This window comes from Rattus norvegicus, chromosome 8 (genome assembly GCF_036323735.1).
Source record: "Rattus norvegicus strain BN/NHsdMcwi chromosome 8, GRCr8, whole genome shotgun sequence".
In the NCBI taxonomy this organism is placed as follows: domain Eukaryota; kingdom Metazoa; phylum Chordata; class Mammalia; order Rodentia; family Muridae; genus Rattus; species Rattus norvegicus.
In genome coordinates, this window is record NC_086026.1 from 113,002,015 (window position 1) to 113,027,300 (window position 25,286).

General features: G+C 46.0%; 1 protein-coding gene and 1 long non-coding RNA gene across 19 annotated transcripts in view; one reads left to right on the plus strand and one right to left on the minus strand.

Moving 5' to 3' along the window:
* Positions 1-25,105, plus strand: part of LOC134480225 (uncharacterized) — a 46,035-nt gene extending 20,930 nt beyond the window's left edge. The window contains exons 2-4 of one of the 2 annotated variants that reach the window (XR_010054472.1): positions 525-593; positions 4,196-4,267; positions 4,742-25,105. This is a non-coding gene — a long non-coding RNA (uncharacterized LOC134480225). The remainder of the gene's footprint in view (positions 1-524; positions 594-4,195; positions 4,268-4,741) is intronic. The other variant, XR_010054473.1, reaches the window with a different exon arrangement.
* Positions 1-25,286, minus strand: part of Tmem108 (transmembrane protein 108) — a 294,072-nt gene that overhangs the window by 57,090 nt on the left and 211,696 nt on the right. The gene's annotated exons all lie outside the window — the stretch shown is intronic.

Genomic DNA, 25,286 nt, shown 5'->3' on the forward strand with positions numbered 1-25,286 from the left:
TCTGATCCCAAAGTCATGTCCTTCTTACCTCACTTGTGGAGGTTAAGACCGTCAACTTGACATGATCCAGAATCACCTAGGAGACAGACCTCTGGACAGGTCTGTGAGGAGGTTTCTAGGATTGGGTAAACGGAGGGATGCATGCCACGTGACCAGGTAACTCACACACCTGCAACCCCAATGTGACGTCCCTGCCGTGATAGTCTGTAGCCCCTCAAACCATGAGTCCAAACCAATCCTTCCTCCATTAAGTCGGGCATTCTGTTACAGTGAGAAAAGTAACTAAAATATCACTTTACTGGAAACACAAAGAAACAGACAGTGTGGTTCCTTTCTTCAGGGGTGGAAGGGCGCAATCCACTGGGGAAGGAACTCAGGATCCAGAAAAACATTAACAATGAGAGAGAGCGAGAGAACGAGACAGAGGGAGGGAGGGTGGGAGGGAGGAGAAAGGGGAAAGGGGAGGGGGAGAGAGTGTGAGTGTATCCTTTTGGATTCACTGATTCACTGCTGGTTCTTAGCAGATCAAGACCCCCGGGAGCCCAGATCTTTGTTTATGCGATTCCTCCTGGCCATCCACCCAGGCCATCAAGGTAAAAAGCTTTTCTCAGGATTAGGAATTGGCAGATGTCCAGCCTTTTCAAAGTCACCCCTTTCCATGTGGAACAGTTTCCTGGGTTCTTGGGTGTGCTGGGCCCTGGAGCTGTTAATATCAAGGCTGGAGAGCCAGGACAGGAGTCTCCCACGGACAGAAGTCCTAGGTCTATGTCAGGACCATAAACCAGGACAGCAATGGAACTGTCAGAAGTGCTTCGACAGTTAGAACATCTTGGCAGTATTCTACTGCAGGGGAGTAGTGGGGTGGGATGCAGGTGTTCAGAGCAACTAGTTCTCAGGCAGTTGATGGCAGCATTTTCCCTTGGTTTGGTTTTATGCTTCATTGTGGAAAGTCTTTTAGCATATATAAAACCAGGAAGCAATCCTCATGTGCAGTCACCGGGCTACAGCCGCAAGGACAAGTGCAGCTCCTTTACTCTCTAGTCCTTTAGGGCTCAGTTAATCCCAAACAGCATATATTCCAGAAACATTGTTAGTATGTATCCTGAGAGGACTTTCTTCAAAGTCACTGTAGAATTACACATGAAAGGCAATGTGAAATAAATTTATAATTCTAGCTAGCTTTCTAAATACCTTGTTAGAATTCAAATTCCTCGATTCCATTCATCCTTCCTTCTTTCTTCTCTCAGTCAACCAACCAACCAGTCAATCAATCAATCTATCGGCCAATCAATCAACTGGGTATCTATCATTTGTCTCGTCTCGTCTTGTCTCATCTTCTCTCTCTCTCTCTCTCTCTCTCTCTCTCTCTCTCTCTGCTTGTTTTGAATGAGGATTCAAATAAAGTCTATCCATTAAAATTTGTTGCCTCTAAATATTTTTTAATTGACAGGTTATTTTTTTCTCTTCCTTTTCTTTCCTTTTCCTGCAATTTACTTGCAGTTTACAGGTCATTTTATCTGATCCGGTGTCCTGGGTTCTGGATTTAGTTGAGCATACCTTCTCTAGGGGAGATTTTCTGGGGTAAAAGAGGTGGTATTTATAATGACGTGTCTAAGTATAGTAGATACAGATTTTGAAGTCAGAGCTGGCTGTAAATCCTTGGATTACAGCTAACAGCATAACTTTTAGCAAGATTTTTAGTTATTTCCCGATTCCCTAATCTATAGCGTAGGCTTTGACGGCACACAGCAGATGGTGGAATCTAAGAAAAGCTCTTAAAGGGGCAGAAACAAACTAACGTGCGGCATCCTTTACCCCTTCTTCATCCCTCCCCTGTCTCTTCACCAAGGCTGAAAGGGCCGATGTCTCAGGTCACCACCCAAGGGCACAGTGCCCTGCTGGGCAGTTTAGGACATTAACTGGCACAAAAAGAACACTGCTTCTGAGTCACTTTTTAAGTCTAAAATACAATTTGTTTCTTAATTTCCCTTGTGTCTGGTACAAGAGCGCTACCATTAAGCACAGCTTTAAGAGGGTGTTTGTGAAGCCAGGAAGTGTTGTCCCACACCTTTAATCCCAGCACTCAGGAGGCAGAGGTAGGTGGATCTCTGTGAGTTCAAGGCCAGCCTGGTCTATGGAGTGAGTTCTAAGGCAGCCAGGACTACATGGAGAAACCCTGTCTCCAATGTTCATGAGGGAAACCTCACCGTCCAACTGATGCACTGGGCAGATGGTGGTCAGAACTGTCTGCTGCCACTCACTCTGGGGCTCTGTCTACACTTCTGGCTTTCACACAGGCCCAGCTCCTGTCTGTTTGTCCTTACACGTCAGTCCTACAGGTGCTAAGGACTTGGTCTGTTATGCTGCTCACAGCCCAGCCCCCAACTTCTACCTCACTGTGCGCCCCCTGCCCCGGCCAGCAGGCATCTAGTTCACACTGGCCTCGGTGCTGAATTATATTAACTGACCCTTTCACCCGCATCAAGTGACACCTCTCGTCGCGGTGACACTAAAGGTTTCAAGCTGTTGCTATTTGTTAATGCTCTTCAGGGTTTTGTCCTGCTTGTTTCAAAAACTGGTCTCACATTGACCTCCTGACGCAGAATTCGAGGTCTTTTTTTTTTTTTTTAATCTTTTGTTCTATAAGATGTTCGTGCAATGTATACATCTAAAGGCACGAGGTAGAAAAATCTCATTTTTAAAGAAAAAATAAAACTCATATTGTTCACACATGTGTCAAGGTCTTCAAGACTTGGCGAAAACATTTCTCCCTTCCTCTGTGAGACTGTTTATTGATTCTTTAGTCATGGCCACCTTGAGAGGCCTGAGTAAAGGGAAGGGTATGGATTTTTAAAATTCATCACATCTATAGTCACGGCCACACATTTGGAAATTCCCTGACTACGTGATCCAGATGGGCAAGAGCCGTGCTGTGGAGTTTGCTAGCCCAGGATCTTCGAATCTTTTCCAGCCACTCACACCAGCATAGCTGAAATAACTCCCCCTTCTGTTGGGGGGGGGGGTCTATAAACCCTCCGTCCCTGGCCATGCTGGCTTCTCCAGGGTCGTTTCTCTCCTGATTTATGTTAAGACGCCAATCTAGATCCTGTCTTCCCACAAGGGGAGTGTTTTCCCATGCACACCTTCAGCCCCTTGTTGGCTGCCTTCTGACTCAGAATCCAGCTTTTCCAGTCTTTGATAGACAGTTATCATGGACAGCCTGCTAGCTTATGATTCAGCATTTCCCCCAGATTGCTTTTGGGTTCTCTCTGGGGTCTTACGTACAAAACACCTAGAACCAAGCATCTACCCCAGCAGGCCTGATTCTCTGCCCCCCAAGGACCTTGCCAGCTGGGTCCTGTAAGATAAGAGGAAGATGCTGACCCAGGCTTATCTTCCAGATAAGCCAGGAGATATCTTCCAGATATCTTACCAGGAGGTGCTGGTAAGTACAGGGATTGGCTACATCTCTGTCCATGATGCTCACACATGAGAAGAACTCTCTTCCCTATCTCCATCCCTTAACCTGTGATAGCAAGGTCCTCTGTTTCTAAGAGTCAGGTCTCTTTATTTAAGAACTGGGCATCGTGATGTCACTTAGGGCTCAGCATTCAAATTGGGACGAAAGTCAACCCAGGGCCACGGCTCCCCCAGGGACGACCTAAAGGTGGAGGCTCTTCAGTGTGAACCTTTATAATGGGCACACATTTTTGTTAAACAGATACTTCAAACGTGCAGTCTCTTTAATTTCTATCATAACGAAGCTCTGGTAAACAGGGATAAACTACGGAAGGAAGAGCCAAATGGATGTCTCTTTACTTCCCCATGTGTATGTTCCTTATTTTCCTGGCTTTGTGTGACTAACAGAATGCCCAGTAACATAATAAAACACGTGGAGAACAGCTGATGGTTGGAAACAGCACGTGTCTTTGTAGTCACTTTCCCTTCCCCCCTTTGTTGTGTGAGAAGCTTGATGGGTTCTCTGGATTTTCACAGTAGGAGGGAGGTGGGACCTGCTTTGGGGACATATGCTGACCAGAGCTGCAGACAGATGAGAGGTACCACTGTGCATCCCGTTTCTTTGCATATCAACATGTATTGTAAAAAAAAATAATTTTTCAAACCAATGTTCACTTCTTCAAGATTTTAAGTTATAAGACTGGTCTCAATGCTGTTTCTTGGGTCTTCATTTCAGAGACAACCGCCTCTCGCTCCCCATTTGGTTGCAGCTACAGCAGTGGTTGAGTTTGGTGCAACCAGCTCATGGGTGAGACTTCTTGGGGGGAAGCTATGACCCGGGGAGAGGCAGGGAGGGAGAAGGCTGGACCGACTCATCAAATCTGTTTCTGGCAGTTACCAGCAGACCAAGCACTGGTGGGCCTTCGAAGTGAAGACACCCAAGTGTTTTCATTTCTCTGTGTTCCGTGGACACAGTTTGGTCCAGTCTCACTTCAAGATGGGGTCCCCAGGGATTTATTTCTAGACCTCAGAACCTCATGATGAAAAGATTGGAATGAGATAGGACTTCCCCAGGGAAATGAAACAAAACTCTACGGCTTTGAGTGGTTCCTCTGTGATGTAGATCACCCATCAACTACTCTGTCAGCAAAGATAACTCACTGAACTGCTGGCTTCTCTTTCATCCATCAAAACAGGACATTAATCTCTACCTCCACTTTCTTAAGCAGGATACAGAGTAAGGAACGTGTTGAACTCTCAGTAAGCCCTTTCTGTGTACCAGGTATTGTTGTAAGCACCTTGGTCATACTACATCGTCATTGGACTCCCTCAATCTACGGACAAGACTTCCACATGACAGCGGGGAAACTGAGGCACAGCAAGGTCAAACAACTTCAAGGTTATACAGCAGGAATAGCACGGTGCCAAGAATCTCCATGGGCAGGAAGTAAGGCGATCGAGGAGCTCATTCTCATAGTTACTCCAGTCACAACTTTGTCTCTCTATCCCAACAGCCACAGGCTTTGGTGTTGGGCTGAGACATTCTAAGGACCGGGCTATACAAACGCTAAACTGAATATGTGTCCTTCCTCTGAAGATATCTGAGCAGACCCATCCATCTTTGCATCGCCAAGATGAGCTTCGTGCTTGATGGCATAAGCGGCTCTCTCTCAGTCACCCACCTCAGAGGCGAGATGAAGACATGGTATCGTGTGTGCGGTGTGGCTGTCTGCCTACCTTGGTGACAGTGGAGACGAAGGATAATGTTCAGGGGCAACGCAACTGAGAATGAGGGATCCTGATGGCAACAGACTGTGTACCCACTCTTTTCCAAAGTACACACGTACTTAGAAAAGCATCAGACCCAAACCGAGAGGAGTCTAGAGTTTTCATTCCATCACCGAGATCACCCCAATAATAACCGCACCATGCTTATGAAGGCCGGTTACCATCCTGTTCGGTTGTGCATCCAATTAGCATTTCCATAATTTAAACCACAAAGCTGTCATTCTCTATTAGCTGGGTGGGAGCTGGAACACATCTTGGATCTGCCAGCCTCATTGTCCTCAGTGATTAAACAGATTCTATTTTTTCCAAGTATTACCCTTTCCAATAAGGTCTTAGCCATTCCTTTCGAGCTGCTCGTTTATCTTGGTAGAATGACATAAGGAAAAAAAAATGAAACCTTAAGCATTCCTTTAGGAGCACAGCCCCATCCATTTATGCATGAACAGGGATGACGGGAATCAAGTCAGGGAGGCCTTCGCCTACAGATATTAATAGAACAGTGGAGAGGAGTTAATCTTCTATTAGATTACAGTGGATAGGGAAACTGCCATCCAATTGGTAGCAGCTTTCTCTAATGCTAATCATCCGTGCAGTGGGGAAAAGGCTTAAATACACATTAGAAAGGTCTGCAGCCTTTAATGCCATTATAAATGCTGTCTTCACAGGGGGTAGCTATTAACTTGTAGTGCTGTGAGTAGAGAGGCACAGCTCCAACGGGTGACAGAAAAAAAAAATCTAAATATGTCTGTCCACAAAGAAAGCTGAGTGTTTACTAGCTCTGAGGGGAAAGCGCTAGTGATGACAGGGAGAGATGAGAGGACCTTAGCTGGGTGCTGAAGAGGACCATACATGAGGAACAGAAGGATGTTGTGTGTGTCCGAGGAGGACACCCATCTCCTGTGGGGCATACTGCTCAGGGAGCCCAACACGGACAGAGTCAGGAGGAAATGGCAGACAAAGAACATTTTGATGAGTTTTAAAAGACTGAGCTCTGAATGAGATTTTCTAAATGTATTTTGAAGATAAGATTTTAGAATTGTCAATGGTACAAAAGGCAACAAGGTGCTAAAACGTGTTGTGGGTCAAGGATTCAGGTCAGCCAGGGGAATTCTGTGACCAGGAGGGGAACGTGCTGTGAGGTGCATTCTCTTTGATAAAATTAGAACAGGGAGAGTGGATCAGGCGAAAGCCCCCTTGACAAAGTTGGATCTGGCCACACTGCTAAGTCGCTGTGTTTACCCGACAGAATGACTGCTTATGAAATGAATATCCAAAGTATCTGAAGGCAAAAGGCATGGGACATGGAATTCATTCTCCAATGGTTTAGAAATAATTAGATGTTAACACACCACAAATATCAGTGTGGGCAGGGTAAATACTGCGTGATTCTACCTACATGAGGTGTTTAAAATAACCAAGACTCGTCGACCTGGAGAGATGGGGGAGGGGATTTGGGTGGTATGTAATTTATACTTTAATGAAGTTGTGTATAAAGTTAACATGAACAGGTTCGGGAGGAAAACTCAATGGATGTCTGCAGGTTACTGTGGGACGGTGGCTGAACATCTATCTGTCAGCTGCTGCTTTGAAATGAGAGAGGTGCGGCCTATTTGTGGCACATGTGGGATAGAGATGAACCCGACACTGCCTTAATGTTTTTTATAAACTCGGCATTTTTCTGACAGTCACGGGCAGACAATAATGGTTGAATGTCCCCATTTCTCAGATTTGGGCTCAAAAGTCAGGGTGCGAGGCCACGCTCATGTGGCTACAAAGAGTCAAATCTCATGCTGTGAGACCTTCTGGAAGTGAGACCTTCCACATGGCTTTGTTGGGTTAGGTAACATGAAGCTGGCAAAAAAGCCCCAAGTCAGTTATGGTTATAAGGTTACAAACTACACAGACAGGAAAACAAGGTTCCAATTTTCTGCTTAGGCAGGAAGAAAGCTGTGGCCGCACTGTCACGGAGCCATTCTTTTTCATTCTGTCATATAAAAGCACAACAAAACAATAAGTTAAAATAGAATAGATTTGCAATAGCATACGATAGCAGGAAGTTTTCCAAGGTGAAATGCCACGCGATTTCAAGGGATCTTCAACAATGCACACTGGGTCAGTCATTTAACGGTGATCATTTTAAAGGGAGGTGCATGTTTTATAGCGAAGACAGGCTTTCACACTCAGATTGCGTGTTAAGAATAAGCAGGGGGCAAATATCCGCTTCCTTTGGTTTCTCGACTTTAGGACATGTAGAAGCTACTTTTAGGGGGCATAGATTTGACATGTGACTCAGTTTTGCATATTTGTCACCCACCGTGAAATGCTTAGGGAGGCACCAGAAAAATATTGTTTATGGAAGTCTTCCATCAGATTCTGTCCACGGGATGTGTCGCCGTTATGAAACACTCCCTCACAGAGGTCCGAAACCTGCCCACTTGCCTCTTCTGAACAGATGGCTGTTCCCTGCAGGAACCCTGACTGGCAGTGCTGATATACGACAGAGGGTATCACATGAAAATAAAGTGGAAGGGGGTCTATTTGGGAAGGGTTTGGAAGAGGAAGGGGACAAGGGATGGTCATGGGTGATAAGGAGGCGAATATAATAAAAACACATTATGTACGTGCAAGAAAATGTTACGATAGAACTGCCATATAGATATAGCTAATATAGCCTGATGAAAATGTTTAGAACTGTGGTTATTATTATAATCTGTGAGATGTGATTTGGAGATGACAATTCAAAATTATACACGAACACATAGAGTGACTATCCTAGCTCCCTGGGCTACCACTACTGCCCTTGAAGAATATCTGTATAAACTCGGAAGTCAGTGTTGTGTAAAATCCCCCTGAGTACAGTTTTACTCTGAAATACTCTTAGTTCTGACTATAGTTCCTGGACCATTTCAGCAAAACTCACCAAGAGACAGCTGAACCAGGCAGGGAAGATGAGGTTCGTGGCAGACTTGGGAGGTCCCCCAAGAATGGAAATGAGGGGTGTTTGAGGCCTGCTATGACTCACACTTGAAAGCCATCACGGTGATGGCTTACACTGGATACCCAAAGATCCTGGAGGGGAGAGCTACATTAAGATTGGAGTGTAATACTAAACATAGACCGGAAAATTTAGGGTTTTTTAAAAAGATTTATTTATTTATTATATGTAAGTACACTGCAGCTGTCTTCAGACACACCAGAAGAGGGCACCAGATCCCATTACAGATGGTTGTGAGCCACCATGTGGTTGCTGGGATTTGAACTCAGGACCTCTGGAAGAGCAGTCGTGCTCTTAACCACCGAGCCATCTCTCCAGCCCAGAAACTTTAGGTTTTTTTTTTTTTTTTTTGGTTCTTTTTTTCGGAGCTGGGGATCGAACCCAGGGCCTTGCGCTTCCTAGGTAAGCGCTCTACCACTGAGCTAAATCCCCAGCCCCAAACTTTAGGTTTTTAACTAGTGGTTTTGGAACTGTGTCTCCAGGCCTCTAAGGACATGAAAGTTCAGTGCGCAGTGTATGCACAGGCCTATTCTCCTGGTCCCACCAACATGTATCTCACTTTGGGTTTTAGAGGGAGAAGCAGGATGATGCCTGAAATCACACATTAGAGCCTCAGACAGTGCAAGTGGCAAGTTCTCGAGTGAGGTCCTCCCAGGTAACATCTAGGCCCCTTTGGACCATCTCTCTCCGTTCTCAGCATCTCACAGCTGAGAATACAGAGACTGGAGGTGCGGCGGCGTTCTGGGGCCGCCTGTCACATCCTGTGGAGGCAGAGCAGAGCCAGGTTCTCCTACCTCGGGGATGGCTGGACTCTCAGGCTACTTTCTAAGTTGGCCTTCCTGCTCCATGGAAATAAAGACACCAAAGGACCCCATGGGAGAAGGGACAAGGCTTCCTGGCCAGCATGCGTTCCTGCAAGGCTCTGGACGTCAGGCCTGCAACATCACAGTGAGACTGATGAAAGCTGCCTGGGCTTGCCGAGACTGTGAAATTAATACTCCATTGTCTTCTTTCCTGATTTCCTTCCAACCGGCATGCTCCTCTCCTCAATATGCATTGTTAGGAATCCCCTGAAGTAATTATTAACGCGCGTGACAGCCGGTGCTTGTAAACCATCTTACAAATACAAAGGCAGGTTCTGTAAATGTTTATTCTCATTAGCGAGGCTAATTAGACCAATGGCTCAATGCAATATTCCCACACAAAGGTTTCTGGGTGATGCTCACTGTGCATGACAGGAAATGTCATGGAAACAGCATCGAGCGCTGCTCCTGAACCCCGGACGCCTGGGAGGTGAGCTGAGGAAAAGCATTTCTGCTTTCCCAAATGGAGACGAGAGAAAGGACCAGTTGGGAGTCCTGCCCTGTGTGGAGCCATTTTTCTCAAGTCTCTGCTTTGTGGACTGCATGCTGCAATGCCATAAAGTGCTTCCGCGTTCTTCAGGTCCTGAGAATACATCTTAAAAGATGGATGGCTCTCAGAGGTGAGGGGCCTTGCTTGGGGTCAGAACAGATTATACAGGCTTGCTGGCCATGTGCCTTGCATCAAAGGGACAAAAGAGGGACATTCTTCTAATGCTGCTCTTTAAGACTCCTACATACTTAGAGAAAAACAGCTCCCGAAACGCCGATGTCTCCAACACGACAGTTTTGATTGACAGTACTGCAGGCTATAATAATTGTAACATAGTTTCTTTCTCCATTCTCGGGCTCGCATCTAGGGATCCTGAACTTGGGTGGGCTGTCCTTCCCAGGGTGAGCTGCCTAGACAGCAAACGTGACTGTGAACACAGACTTGGCACCTGAATGACTCAATCCTTAGTTTATACTCTATACCCAGCCCCTTTTCCAGCATGTGTAGTATGGGACACTATTCCTCAGCCCCTAATTACCCAATTTCCAAACCCCTTTTGGAGTAATTACTCCAAAGCCAGTAGCACAGACCATCTTTACTGCTTAGAGCACACAGATGTGTTCATAATTCCTGTCTCCCAGATTTATAGCTTCCCCAATTCCTTCCTATAAAAGCCTGAATAAAAACTCTCACACGCACTTTCTCCTGATCAACCCTGGTGCTTCCCAAGTGGCCTGTGGTACCTCCTGCTTCTAGAGCTCGGTATGATCTCATTCCTTCGTGACAGGCATTTCCTTATTGTGTCTCGTGAACCACACAAAATTAAAACATGTCAGGCACAGGACTAAGGGTGTGATGGTGATTCTTCTGGACACATCCCAACTTCCTTCCTTCCTTCTTTGCAAACTCCACTGCACCAGGCCTGGCTATATGTTAACAGGCAATCCCATCAACTACACTGCAAGTAGGCCTGAGATTTTACACTGTTTTATTAACTTAGATATTTATTATATATTATTAAATTATATAGACTCAGGATCGGCTAGTTCAGGTACTAAGGGTTTGCCCACAGGCAAACTTACTATTTAGGAACCAGCTTGTCTTAGAGTTTCCATTCCTGCATAAAACATCATGACCAAGAAAGAAGCAAGTTGGGGGAGGAAAGGGTTTACACAGCTTACACTTCCACATTGCTGTCCATCACCAACGGAAGTCAGGACTGGAACTCAAGCAGATCAGGAAGCGGGAGCTGATGCAGAGGCCATGGAGGGATGTTACTGACTGGCTTGCTTCCCCCTGCCTTGCTCAGCTTGCTCTCTTAGAACCCAAGACCACCAGCCTGGGGATGGCACCACCCACAATGGGCTGGGGCTTCCCCTCTTGATCACTACTTGAGAAGATGCCTTAGAGCTGGGTCTCAAGGAGGCATTTCCAGAACTGAGGCTCCTTTCTATGTGATAACTCCAGCTTGTGTCAAGTTGACACACAAAACCAGCCAGTACATAGCTTAGCACTGGGAAGGGCAAATCCTACATGCTTCTCAAAATCACACACACACACACACACACACACACACACACACACACACACACACATTTAATAAATGTGGGGTGGGAGGGTAACATGTATGAAGAAGGTCAAAGAACAACCTTGGGTGTCATCCTCAAAAACACTGCCTATGTCTCCTGAAACGGAGTCTCTCTTTGGCCTGGAGCTCACTAAGTAGGATAGACTAGTTGGCCAATGACTCTCAGGGCTCCTCTGCCTCCACCTCTCCAGCGATTAATGTCAGGCGCCTGCCCCTCCCCCTGGCCTTTTTTTGTGGATCCTGGAGCTCAGACACAGGTTTCCGTGCTTGTGATGTGTGCCCTTGACAAACGGAGTGACCTGACCAGTCCATTATTAACTGTTGAGGATTTCAATGGCTTTATAAAGGATCCCATGAGCTAATGGACAAGTGCAGACCAGGGAGGTGGGTTGCTCCTGACCGAGCCCTTATAAACTCCATCACGGTCTCTGCCTTCCCGAGTTATAAACTCCATCACGGTCTCTGCCTTCCCGAGGTATAAACTCCATCACGGTCTCTGCCTCTCCGCGTTGGAGGCGAGAGCGAGTATTTCTGTCTCTTCTCACTGGGACATCATACCTTCTTAGAGTTGCTGCTGCCATGTGGCAGGAGGACTTTTAATAAAGCCTGCTAACGGAATATGATAATCACATATGTAATTAGGGAAGATGGAGAACAGATGTGTAATGAGGATGGCCGTGGACAGGGGCATCTCCAGAAAGGCACGAATTGGACTTAAGTGGTGTGTTGGCCTGCCTCTCCCAAACGAGAGCTGCCTTCAGTTTCATATACTGTGCTCTCATCCTGGGCAAGGAGGAAGAGTGGCCCTAGGTAAGGTGTGAGCAAAGGCAGAGAAATGCTCTGTGAGCCACTATGGCCTCAGGGTTTGGCACAACGCCTTCTAAAACCCCCAAACAAACACCCTAAAACCCAAAACAGCAACAACAAAGACAACAACAACAAAGACAGCCACAACAGCCAAAACCCAACCCCTTAAGCAGCACTTGGCTAACGTCATGAACCAAGAGAGTAGGGGCATCATGTTCACAGGCTTCTGATCTGGGGTGGTTAACACTGTCAGCCCGACGGCATCCAGGATCACCTCAGACAAGTCTCTGAGGACACCTTGGAGGGATTATCAAGATTGGGTGAACCGAGGTGGGAAGAATACCCCGACGGAGAACAGACTGCTTCCCAACTGGATGTAGTGTGCCAGCTGCCTCAAGCTCCTGCCATCTTGACTTCATGTGACAGACTGTAGCCCTCCCTTCCTCAAGCTGGTTGGGTATTTTATCACAGCTACGGGACACTTCAGGACAAACTGTCCCAGAAGGAAATGATATGCTCGACTCAAAACAATTACCTCAGGCCTTGCCAATACTGACAGCCAAAGGCTATCCAAAGACACTCTGGTTGAGGGTGGAGGGCAGGGGTGCTGAGCTCTGGGAGGCACCGCAATTAGCCTAAAATCTCCACTATACCTGAGAGCTTTTTTATTTACCCCTATTATTTCTTGGGCACACTGGTTAGGGATGAAACACTAACACCCTCATGAGAAATGTCCTTATTCACACTACGCTTCTGATTTTTCCAGTGGGGATTCACAGGGACTATCATCCTCTTCTGTCAGCTCAAAACAGGGAGCGAGGTGTGCAGTTCTCTGGGAAATGTAAACACAGAAATGTGAGTGTCCTCACACACATAAGATATCCATTGTGATTATTCTTCAGGAAGCTTTATAAGCACCAGAATAACAAGGAACAGAAAGTTATTTAAGTAGCATTGCCAGGGAATGGTGTCCACGCAGTGAATGAGTAACTCCTGTGAAGAAAGCGGGAGGCCACAGCCAGCATGAACCCTTGCCCCTCGGCAAGCCTGCTGCCCTCCGTTTGCAGTCTCAGCAGCCTTGCCAGGAGGCTGGGCCCTCCCTAGGCTAAAGCACTCCGGATCCAGTGGACTGTGAACTCTGTGTTCTTGGGGTCTTTCTCGTGCGTCCACATCATCCACCTTCTTTGTAGAATTCATTATAAAGAACCCACAGAGGGGCTGGAGAGATGGCTCCGTAGTGACGGACACTGGCTACTCTTCCTGAGGACCCAGGTTTGTTTCCCAGCACTCAACGTGGTGGCTCACAACCATCTGTGACTCCAGTTCAGAGGCCTCCATGGGCTATACATGTACATGGTGCACAGACATACACGCAGGCAAATCACCCATATTACAGAAAGAGAGAAGAGAGAGAGAGGAGAGAGAGGAGAGAGAGAGAGAGAGAGAGAGAGAGAGAGAGAGAGAGAGAGAGAGAAATAAGAATGAGAATATAATTCATAGAGGTGACCAACCAGTAGCTCTCACAAGCTTCCCAATGGGAACACTGGTTCTGTTTCTCCCAGGGGATTTTGACAAAGTCCCTGGAACTTATGAAGGAATTCTGCAGCGGGAACTGGGACCTTGGACTTTTCATACAGTGAACCTAACTTATACATAGGAATCACATATCGGCTATATTATTTTTGCCTTGGAGATGGCTATTCTTGGTTGTCAACTTGATTATATCTGGACTTAACTAAAAATCCAGGCAGCTGGGTACACCTGGTGAGTGATTTTTACTTAACTGGATCACTTAAAGAAGTAGGAAGATGCCTTGTAAATCTGTCCCCCACACTCTGGTGGCCACCTGTGTAAAAGAGATAGAAGGAAGAGACTTCCACTCTTTGCCCGCTCGTCCTCACTCTCAATGGTAGGTCCATTCCTGCGCTGGCATTAGAGCCTACTTCTTTAGGATTCTAGCACATACTGGGCCAGCCAGCCTTGTGAACGACTACTGGATTCTCGGACTTGCCATCAGCAGGCAGCCATTGCGGGATTAGCTGGATCCCAGCCTGTAAGCCATTCTAATAAATCCTCGTTTCATACAGAATCCTTTCCTCAGTCTGTTCCTCTGGAGAGCACTGACCAATGCTGCCCTTGGCATCTCCACCACTTGCTGTTTTCTTCTCTACCTTCATCCAAATCCATCTACATTTATTCTCTCACAAGTTCTGTCCCTCTCTTTAAACTACTAAAATGAAAACCTCTGTCAAATGAAAGGAAGCTGGCGGTCTAATGTCGCTGGCAAACACGCTGGTGTCGGTCCAGCATGAGCTCGTATCCGACATCTGTCTCAGTCACGGGGAAATACGTCTGAGCCACGCACATCTGTCCTGGCAACCACAGCAGGGACACAAATGAAACACCCTAAATTAAATTCCAGCGAGCTGCAAGTCTAATGAGCTTTATTAGCAGATGAGCACACATTTAGAGAAAGCTGCTGCTGACCTGCTACTGTGACCCCCCTACGGTGAGGGAGAAGACCTGTGAAATTAAGCCGATATGCAGACCTTCTGTCTGGATCACATACCGGGGGGAGCAGCCCTCCTGAGGAAGTGGGGGCAGCTGATAGATATCTCTAGGGGATGGACCGCCATCTTGGGGGCTCACTCTTGCTACTCTCCCTCCCACTCAAAGAGGAGGCTGGCACTTATGTTGGATGCCCCCTGAGCCATTGAGACGCATGCATTTGGATCCTGTTGCCATGTTCAACCCGAACACACCCTTCGGGTTGCTGCCTCTGGACTCTCAGCGTAAGTGGCCCTTAATGGCTCTAAGTCACTGGCTGCCCTACCTCACCAGCTCTCGACACATGGTTTGCCTTGGCTTTAACCACGTGCCTCCTCTAAACCTATAATAGCCCGTTCTTCTCTTATGAGGACTGGATAAACACAAGGCTCATGAAATGAAAACACCAGGTTATTCCCTTTCGACTGTTTTCTTTTTTGGGGGAACCTAGCAACCTGGTATTAATATCTTAGTATTTATATACGTCCTGGTGTGAGCCCATCTACTTGGTATCTTACATTCTGGAAACTCTCACACTCAGAAACACGATTCCATTATGCACAAATATAATTCCTCACGAGGGCTCTAAGCACCCTGCCTACTGGGGATAATTCCTAATTAAATAATGCAATGCTCATTTTACATTTAATGAACTCGAGGAAGCAAGGGCTTTGGGGGTAGATTCTCTGCCATTTAAATCCTGACCCAACTGCTCTGCCAGCTTTCATTTTTTTCTTTAATTACCACAGCTTAGTTTGTTTTTAAAAAGTACCTTTAGTATTTCAACATTCTCAGTGAAATATAAAACAATAAGAGAAAAGCAAGAAAAAGAGGAATTTCACTGACGTTTGAAACAAAGATTAAATGTGGACAAACACATCAGGCATTCTATGAAGCGCAAGAACGAAGAGATAACGAGAATTTGGGGAAAGGGCCAAGTTGGACAAGAGTCCTTTTCAGTCTTTCGATTCCAAGTTTTTCTAGATCTTTTATTTTTACTTCAGGAGACTCCACTGTACACAGTATACTGGCCTCTGTTGACTGACTGGTGCTTTTACCCAGGGAGCCTTGGTGAACCCACCCCACGTGGCTTTATTCTCAGCTGCAGATTTAATGCGCTGCCCGTAACGACTTTGTCCTATGCAACAGATGAGGCGAGGTGTATGTGACCTGCCCAGCAGCCTGTGGGGACTCAAATTCTCTACTGGGAGTGGAGGGAACCTGTAAGTAGTGACTGGGATGTCCTGGAACTAAGGCTTAGCTATTCAAGAGAATGTTTTAGGGGCAAATGATAGCTCCCTTCTGCTCTTCTCCTGAAAAGGGGAGGAGGGGAACTTTCTAGAATACTGATGCTGACATTGTGCACGGTGGCTCACAGAAATCTTTCAGGATATCACTTCATTTCATGGGCGCTGCTTTCCAGGTTGACACAAGGGTTATCTCCATCTGTGTGTACAAGTAAGGAAACTCAGAGCCAAGTGGCTACCTAACTGTCCCATGGGCCTTATGACGGAACCTAGACGGGACACTGCTCAGGGCACACCCAACTGTAGCCGTGTTGTTCTCCTCCTGCCCTGACTGATTCTGTGCACAGGCTCCAGGCCATCAGACTCTAAGCTGTACTGATGGTATGACAAGCAATATTACATTAGCTAAATGGAATCCTCTTCCTCTCCTCCCCCTCCACATCTCCTGCCGCCGCCGCCGCCAAAGAATCGGACATAGCCTGGTTAGAGGCAGACTACAGTCTACTCATCAACCCAAACTAGCTCGGTTGTGAGTCAGCCATCTTCGTTAAGGGCAACGGGCCCACTGGCCATGTCCAGGTCTTTGTAGTGACCATTTAATAGATTAGAACATTGAGCTGTAATTAGTCTCTGTCAATGATATTAGACGTTTACAAAATAAGGCAAGTGATAAAAATATATCTCCCTGCTCCCTGGGAATGAAGTTGATCCTCTCCTTCCGCAGATAAGAGAATTATCACTGGAGGGCAATCTCCCACCTCCACAATCTTTATGGCGATATTTCAATTAAACTGCCTGGAAATAATCATATTTGAAGGAAGTAGAGAAGACTTCTTGAGGTGAGTCATCACGGGGACGATGTCTACGACGTACAGCCATTTTTGTGTCTTGCAATCTTCCTTGGCTTCACTTTGCTATTTTTTAAAAAGCAAAGTAATGCAATACAAAAATGGCTCCATTTTCTTTTTTTAAAAAAATCAGGACAACCCTATGAGACATTGAAAGAATTTTAGAGTAATGTTTCCATCCACACCAAACAGCTCTAAGGAACATCTTTTTTTTTTTTGACAATAAAGCTTTCTTCCTTATGTCCAATACTATACTATTTTTTATACTCTTTGAATAAAGAGGAGAAATACAAATGCTTATTATTCAACAAAGCAATTCTGGTAAATTAAATTCGTTCAATACACATAAGGCATAGAGGACCAAACACTTCCGTGGGTGGGAAGTTAATATTCAAACACAGTACAGCCGGGACCTTCTGCATACTGCTCAGGTCTATCTTTGGCAAAAGATGGCAGAATTCCAGCCTGCGGCTTCTCTCCCAGGGTGGGAATCTGATTTCCACAGCACCAGCTGTCATTGGAAGTGGTTCTAAAATTCACACAGACCGTCTTGTAGCTTTTCTCCTAGGATCTGAGTTGACAGTTCCTGCTTCCAATCTGAAGGAGACCAGATATTGCTAGCAAGATTAGTCTTCGGTAACACAAAAACTCCTCTACTCAAAATCCAGGCACGTTTGACTCCTGTAAGTAATAGGAGGAGGAGGTGGACGCAGGTTGTACCTAGGATGCTCATGCTGTTGGGGTAGCTAGCGAAATCATTCAACCGCCAACTCAGGAGCTAAAAATAAAGAGTCCTAATTTATTAGGTGCTTAAAAATTGGCTCTGACTAAACACAGGAAGTTGGTGAGATGAGTCCTTAAGATCCATTCCAACTCCAAGAGAATGTGTACTGTGCTCATCTTTGGCCTGAACTCTGCCTCTAATCCAGTGCTGGCCGGTATCCAACCTTGTTCATTTAATAGTCGACATTTGTCAAGGGCTCCCCATGTACTGAGCCCTGCGTTAGAGGACAGATACAAAGAAGGCTTCTGCCTTTGAGGAATGTGGAGAAGCATTAGATTCAAAGAGAGACGTCTGAAGGCAGGCACAATCGACTGTGTCTCCATGTGTGGGCCTCACTGTTGAAGCAAGCGGCAGGCTGGATGCTCTGATGGTGGATATGGTTTATATGTAAACTCTATCATGTGCTAACATTTTCTGAGAGGTGCCCACTGGTAAACTGACTCCTCTCTGTGCCTTAGAAAAAGCAGCAGAGTACAAGGCTGAACTACAGAAGACGCTGCTTCCTTTTGTTCTTAATAAACAAAACACCCATCAGCATGTGTGGCATATGATATTTTAATCAAGGTGTCAAAGATGCCAGGCATTATTTCTGGCTGTAGGAAGTGAATCAGGCTATTGATAGCAGTTAGTAGGACAAGAATTTGAGACATAGAGTCAGGATGTCACATGGAGTCACTAGAAGTAAGGAAAAGCCAAGCACTGCCTATCCCCAAGCTCAGAGCTCCTATAAAACTTCTCTTGATCAAATTCACAGCAGAGGAGCTGCAGAAAAGAATGAGGAGGCCTTGGCACTTTAAAGTGTGGGACAATTTGTGGGGAAATGGCAGGAGGATTGTCTCTAGGCTCCCCCAGGAGCCAGGCTTGAAAAGCAAAGTCCTACAAACCCACTGCCTACTGCAGAGCATTCTGGGCGTGGCTTGGTCCTGAGTGCCGTGTTTTGAAGCAGTGGTGTTTTGAGTTCCACTGTTTATTTTTCTTAGGCTGACAATCAGTGCCAAAGCAAGGAACAAACAAGAGTTGGATGTGGTGAGAAGAAAGGTAAGCTTTGAACCGACCCAGACCAGCGTGATGAACCCTCTGAGATCTGAGCAAGGATCTCCCTCACCTTGGGTTAGGGTTGAAACAACAAGGCTTACTGAGTCCTTTGTTTGAAGATGAAAATATTACAGACACTTTCTATTTTTACTTATGTATAAAAGTGTGCCAGCTTGTCTGTATGGGAATCATGTTCATGCAGGTGCCTGTGGAGGTCAGGGGGTCAGCAGAGGGTGCTGGATCCCTCGGAGTGGGAGTTAACGGTGGCTAACACCCTCCTAGTGCTGGGAACCGAATGGGGTCCTCTGCAAGCCATCGATCCTGCCCTAAGAACACATTTATACTGTCCCTGGCCTCATAAAAGACACCTCACAGCCACGTGGAGCCACACTTCCATTGGTAGGCCTGGTGAGTCTCGGCTTACTCTCCACGTCATCAAGGAACCCATCGAAATAGGCATTCAAGATCTTCATCTGAAAGGTAGTAAACATGTATTTCTGTTGTCACTGGGGGTTCAGATAGTCATAGTGGGAGGGGATGATGATTTACCCCCACAGGGGATGATTTACTTGGGATTGTTCCTGAGCTTGCTGGGGTGGGGGAAGGGCAGGGAGATCTAAGCCTTGGTCAGGAATCCTGAGCTGAGAGAGCATATGCTGACAGGCGAGGAGCTGTTCCAGATAAGGTGAGGGGCAGTGGAAATGAACTTAATGGCTTCATTCAGGACACGGAGGCTGAGGCACAACACACACGAGAAGCTCTCACAGAGGAGTCTTTCAGTTTTTCTCTTGGTTGAAGCTCGTGGGAACCCACAGTTCCACAAGGCTGCAGCTTTACATAAAAGTTTCAGTGATGGGTAATTTAAGCTTTGTTTTCCACGGAGAGTTCCACTTACAAGGGCTTTTAAAAGGGTGCTGGAAGGAAAACATCCCGCTGCTTGTTTTGACTGAGCTCTAATGGCTATGAACATTTTCAGTACTGATGCCCCAGCGTTACACAGGGCTCAACTGAAAGAAAAAAAAAATCCCCTCACAGCCCTCAACTCTCTCATAAAACATCGCATAGAGAAGCAAGATATCGTTCAGTTGTAGCTGTGTGAGCAGCTGGCGTTAGTGCAGTGTGGGCTCCGTTTTGGGCTCTAAACATTCTAGCCAGGGTCATCCAGCATTTCTGCTTGTGATTACATGGTTTCTTATTTGCATGAGATTCCCAGATCCTTCTGTCCCCACTATAGCTGAGGTACAGTGTTGGGCTATCACGATTTTCTGTCACCTTGTTCCTATCTACTGTAAGTTCAGGGTTCAAAGGGCATGAACAGTGAGGGAATCCCAGGGCGCTTTCCGTTGCGTTGGTTAAGGCTACATGTTGCTTCTATCTTTGTGTTGTTGTTGTTACTTTATATCAAGGCTGGTTCTGACTGGTTTCATTTTATTTTAACCAAGCATCAGCCAAGCCATCTGATTGTTTCCATCAAGAGATGACCAAGTGGTTGACAGGCAGCCATCTTAAAGTGTTCATCCTCATTTACTGTGTCTGAAATGTCACCTCCCTGCCTATTACACTTTGGATCTTAGATTGCTCCCAAAGGCCCAAGTGTTTATGGCCCATTCATTGGTGTCAGTACAGGGACATGGTGGAATTTCAGTAGGCGGGGCCTAGTGGGAGGAAGTTAGATCATTGGTGGTGTGTCCCCGAAGAACATACTAGAACCCAGACCTTTTCCTGTTTCTCTCTCTGCTTTTTAACTGCTATGAAATAGGTAGCTTTGTCCATTGTTTCCACCATGATGTTCTGCTTCACCACAGGTCCAAAGCAATGAAGCCAACCAAATATGGTTGAAAACCTCAGGGCCAAGTCTCTCTTCCTTATGATCTGATTAGCTCAGTGTGTGTGTTACTGTTCTATTGCTGTGAAGATTTACCACGATGAAAGAAACTCTTATAAAGAAAGCATTTAATTGAGGGCTTGCTTATAGTTTTAGAGGACTAGTCTATGGTCACTATGGTGGGAAACAGACAGACAGGCATGGCACTGGAGCTAAGAGTGGGGCTTTTAGATCATCAAAGTATATTCCCAGTGGTGACACATCTCCTCCAATAAGGACACACCTCTTCCAACAAGGCCACACCTCTTCTAACAGGCCACACCTCCTCCAAGACCACATCTCCTCTAACAGGCTACACCTCCTCTTATAGGCCACACTTCCTTCAAAAAGGCCACACCCCCTAATCCTTCTAATCCTTCTCAGACAGTTTCACTCCCTGATGACAGAGCATTCAAATGGGAGCCAATATCATTCAAACCATCACACTCTGATATTTTGTCATAGTAACAGAAAGCTGACATGTTACTCCACCTCATTCCTATCTTCTCCATAGGCCTCTGTTCCCCTTTTAGTGACAATCACTGATCTACAGGGTTCTTGTTAACCTTGTCTACTGCCTATTATTCCTACAGGCAGCCACCTCAGGAAAGGACCTGGCGTCTGTTTTTACCGCTGTGCCCTGCCTAGCTCAGTGCTTGGAACAAAACAGTGTTCATCATTTGTGGAGGAGTGAATTTTAGTGTGAGGTCATGGTGTACTTGTAGAGGTCAGATGTTAATTTGTGGGAGTCGGTTCCCTCTACTATGTGGGTCCTAGGACTTGAGCTTAGGTCTTCAGGTCTGGTAGTAACTTCCTATACCCCAAGCCATGTCACTGGCTCTGTGAACATTCTACCACATAAAAATACTCAGTAATTTATACAGGGATTAAGGAAGTTAATACAAGTTAAACATTTAACACAGGAAGAGACAGGTGTCCTGTGTGTATTGTACAGCTCCTCTAGTGATGTAGACAGAATGTGGTGTGTTTTAAGTTCATTTTCTCTAACAAAAAGGAGTGGCTCATGCTCTTAGGGGATGGTGTTGGATCAGATGCGTGCACTGATGGGGTACACCCAGTCACAGGGTCCTCGGAGGGATGGTTCTTGACTCTCTCCCTCACCAACATCCAAGCATGTTCAAGTCTATTACATGAGACACAATGGCATTTGCAAATAATTCATGAACATCCTCACGATGCTTTATATCACCCAAGTTACTTTCAATATTGAATATAGTATAAATAATTGTCATCCTACACAAAGGGAGCTGAGGAAAACATTCTGACATACAGAATGAGGTAGCTGGAAGTGACAAGTTCCAGAGGACAGGGGCCCAGTCAAATCTCATCTGTCAATATCTCGAAAATAATAAGAAAGAAGTCTGTATGCAATACAGATGTAAGTTTTCTACAAGTATCCTTAATCTGTGGTTGACTGAATCCCCTGGTGAGAAACTTGTGGATGGTTATAGAAAGAATGCAGACTATATTTAGCAAATGTTTTCTCCCTAAGAAACCTTTATGTCTTCACTTTTGAGGATAGAGGGCTCGAAAACGTTTGTTTGCTTGTTTGTTTATTTATTTATTTTTAACAATCAGGCAAGCCACATCAAGTTTAATCTGATTTCTTTGGGTACAAATCTCTCTTAGCTCTTGGCTCTTCAGATGTCCCAGAGTTCTACTTAAGCGTATCAGAATAGAGATTATGTCTTGTAGCACAACTGGGGAAGGACCAGGAAGAATCTATTTATGGTGGGGAAGGTCCAGAGTCACTGAGCCACTCAGTCATGTGTGAGTGTGAAGGACACAGGTGCCAACCTGGGCTGCTGAGTAAGGTTTCCAAGTGAGCATGGGGACAGGGAGTCAATGTTGTTTCCTATAAGGATTTCAGAAATGTCCCCCTTCCCTCCGGGAGCCTGAGTAAAATGTAACTAAAACTGTTCCTATCGTGGAGTCTGTAGGCCAGCAGCCCTCATCTTAGACCCAGCCAAGGCTCCCTGGGGATGCTGGAGGGGACAATAAACACACTTCTGTGGCACAGCAGCAGAGCTCTCCAACTTTCTTGAGCTCGCTTGCTTTCAAACCGAAGTGACTGTCCATGTCCAGCGAGGTCAAACACATTATCGACCCGCATATCTTGATTCCGTGTGTGCTTGGTTGAGTGATCTGAATGAAAGCTTAAGCTAAATTCTTGGAGTTTTATTTCGCTCAAGGGCAAAATTTACAATTAAGCCATCTCTAACAAACATCTGTTTCTTTTAGGCAGCGGCATGTGTGGGATTGGACAGTTGCTTTGAAACCTAATCCACACACCGTCTCTATAGTATTCATTTTACTGTCATCTGTCACGAATTATGTCATAATTTCCCCACTCGCCTTCTTCACAGCTGATCAGCGGCTCCACACAAAGGGAGCCGAGAAAAATTCTGACAAACAGAATGAGCTAGCTGGAAGTGACTCTATTAACCTCCGTGACAACTTCCAGAGGACAGGGACCCAGTCAAATCTCATCCGTCAATAGCTCGTTCAGGGAGCAAACACACATGCACACACGCTACTGTTACACACATGCTACTGTGTCAAACAGCTGGCTACTCCAGAGCGCTTTGTTTACAGAGTCCTTACTGGGTTAACGGAGTCACAAGGTCACTCATTCCTGGATACAGTCAGCCTTGACTCCTCCTTAAAGGGGCTTCGTAGGGAGGAATTTTTGGAAGCAATGATTCACTCACCGCATATAACTGACTCGAGAGGTGAATTATTAAAAACGATTATGGGCCTTCTGATCAGTCACCTGCAATTCTAGCAGCAGCCGCAAGGAGACTAACCTGTTTATATGTCTGATAGCTCTCCCTGTTTTAAACTGAAGAGTAACGTAGCATTCAGCTGTTGAACAAGACATAGGATACTGACAGGTGGGATTAACTAGATGCCAGTCTGAGGGAGGCACAGGATGGGAGAAGGAAACAAAACATAGGATCCACCTCCTAATAGGTCTGCGGGCAGCAGCTACTAGCACCATCACTGGGTGCATAGGCAAGCTCAGGGCCACAGGGTCCCAGAGAGTGCCTCACAGCTACTGTGCTATAGCCTGAGGCCGATGCAGGGAACGGCATGTGGATGATGACAGCTGGAAGTCTCATCCTTAAACGTGGAAAAGCTGCACGTGGCAATCAGAGATGACCTCAGATTCTTTGCCACACTTCTTTCTTATTGAAAGAACTTCAATATTTAAAATTTTTATTAATTTTTACTTATATGAGTAGAGTATAGCTGTTTTGAGATGCACCAGAAGAGGACACCAGATCCCATTACAGATGGTTGTGAGCCACCATGTGGTTGCTGGGATTTGAACTCAGGACCTCTGGAAAGAGCAGTCAGTGCTCTTAACCGCTGAGCCATCTCTCCAGCTCCGAGAACTTCAATATTTAAAATGTCTCTTTGGGGCGGCAAGAGTCCATGCGCACATGAGTACGTGCATGCCTGCGTGCGTGCGTGCCTGGGTGCATGTCTGTTCATGTAAGCTTTTTACATGGGTGCTGGAGATCTGAACTCGAGTCACAGACATGGAGAAAGACATGGACAATGTAGGAATGGGTGCTATCACACATTAAGGTGAATAATTTAGGACAGACCCAGGAAGCTAATTTTCTTGAGGGAGGGGACAATTATGCTGGTTCCTACTGGCCTCCCAACATGGTCTTTTCTTTTCTTTTCTTTTCTTTTCTTTTTTTTTTTTCCTTTTTTTCTGAGCTGGGGACCAAACCCACAGCCTTGCGGTTGCTAGGCAAGCGCTCTACCACTGAGCTAAATCCCCAACCCCCAACATGGTCTTTTCTATTCATTAACTCACTAGGTTCTGGGACATCTGGACTACTATAGAGGAGGAGAGGTAACTGCTGAGATAGGTTGGGGAGGACCTCCAGAAGAGTCAAGGACTGCTGGGCATGGCGTGGGCTACTCAGGACTGCCTGCTGCCTCTCTGGCCACTAGCAGGTGACAGAGAAGATCAAGTGGGAGGCTGAGAAAGAAACTCACTTCCAGCTTTTGAACACCATGCTACTTTCCACAGCCCACTGGTCTGAACACTACCGTCAGAACAGCCTGCTACTGAGTCACAGAGAACAGGAGACAGCAGGCACATGTGTCAGTGAGCTTGGTGTCCAGCTGGTCCAAACGGGCTGGTTGGGAACACTGCACAGGCATTTTCTCCTGCACTGTTTGATCCATAGAGGCTGTTGCTGAGGTTTTCCTCTTTTGGCTCCTGAGAGGGTACCAAATTTATGGCAGATGAACTCTAGTTCTCAAAGAAACAGAAGCATGGCTTGACATCACCCATAATATCTTTCTATATCTTGGGAAGCTATAGCTTCTCATTGGAATGGTTCTACGCGTCAGTTACCACAAGCCCTGAAGGTGTGAGAGGTACAATGACCCTAGACCCGGGCTTGGAGGATGTGCTGGTTTTGGAAGAAATCCCTGACTCTACTTCTTATGTGTTCCATTTTCAAAACGCAGACTGCAGAGGAGAGCTGACCACTGTGTGAGCTTTCTGGATGCCCAGATTCTGTTGGGGGTTGGGGGGAATTTTCCTGTAATTAAACTGTAAGAACTAATTGTAATTAAATTGCACTGTCTGTGAGAAATCTGTCACTTCTCAGAATTGGCTGTGAGGACGAAGCTCCAGTGTGGGTGTAATTAAGACCTGAGATGTGGAGGTCTTCAGGGCCCTGTGCAGGTGGGAATAGGTGGGCGTTGATTTCCTGCAATCTTGTCGGTCTCCCCCATGCCCCAGAACAGGTGGGTGGGGGGATCTCCAACCTCCCTGCAAAGATGCTGGGCTGTTAATCTAAGAAGCAGAGAGTCTCATTAAACCTTTTATTTAATTGCCTATGTTGTGTGGCATATATTAGCACGGCACCTCACTCTATGAAAAAAAAATCCCACTACATCTTAAAAATGGCGCAAATG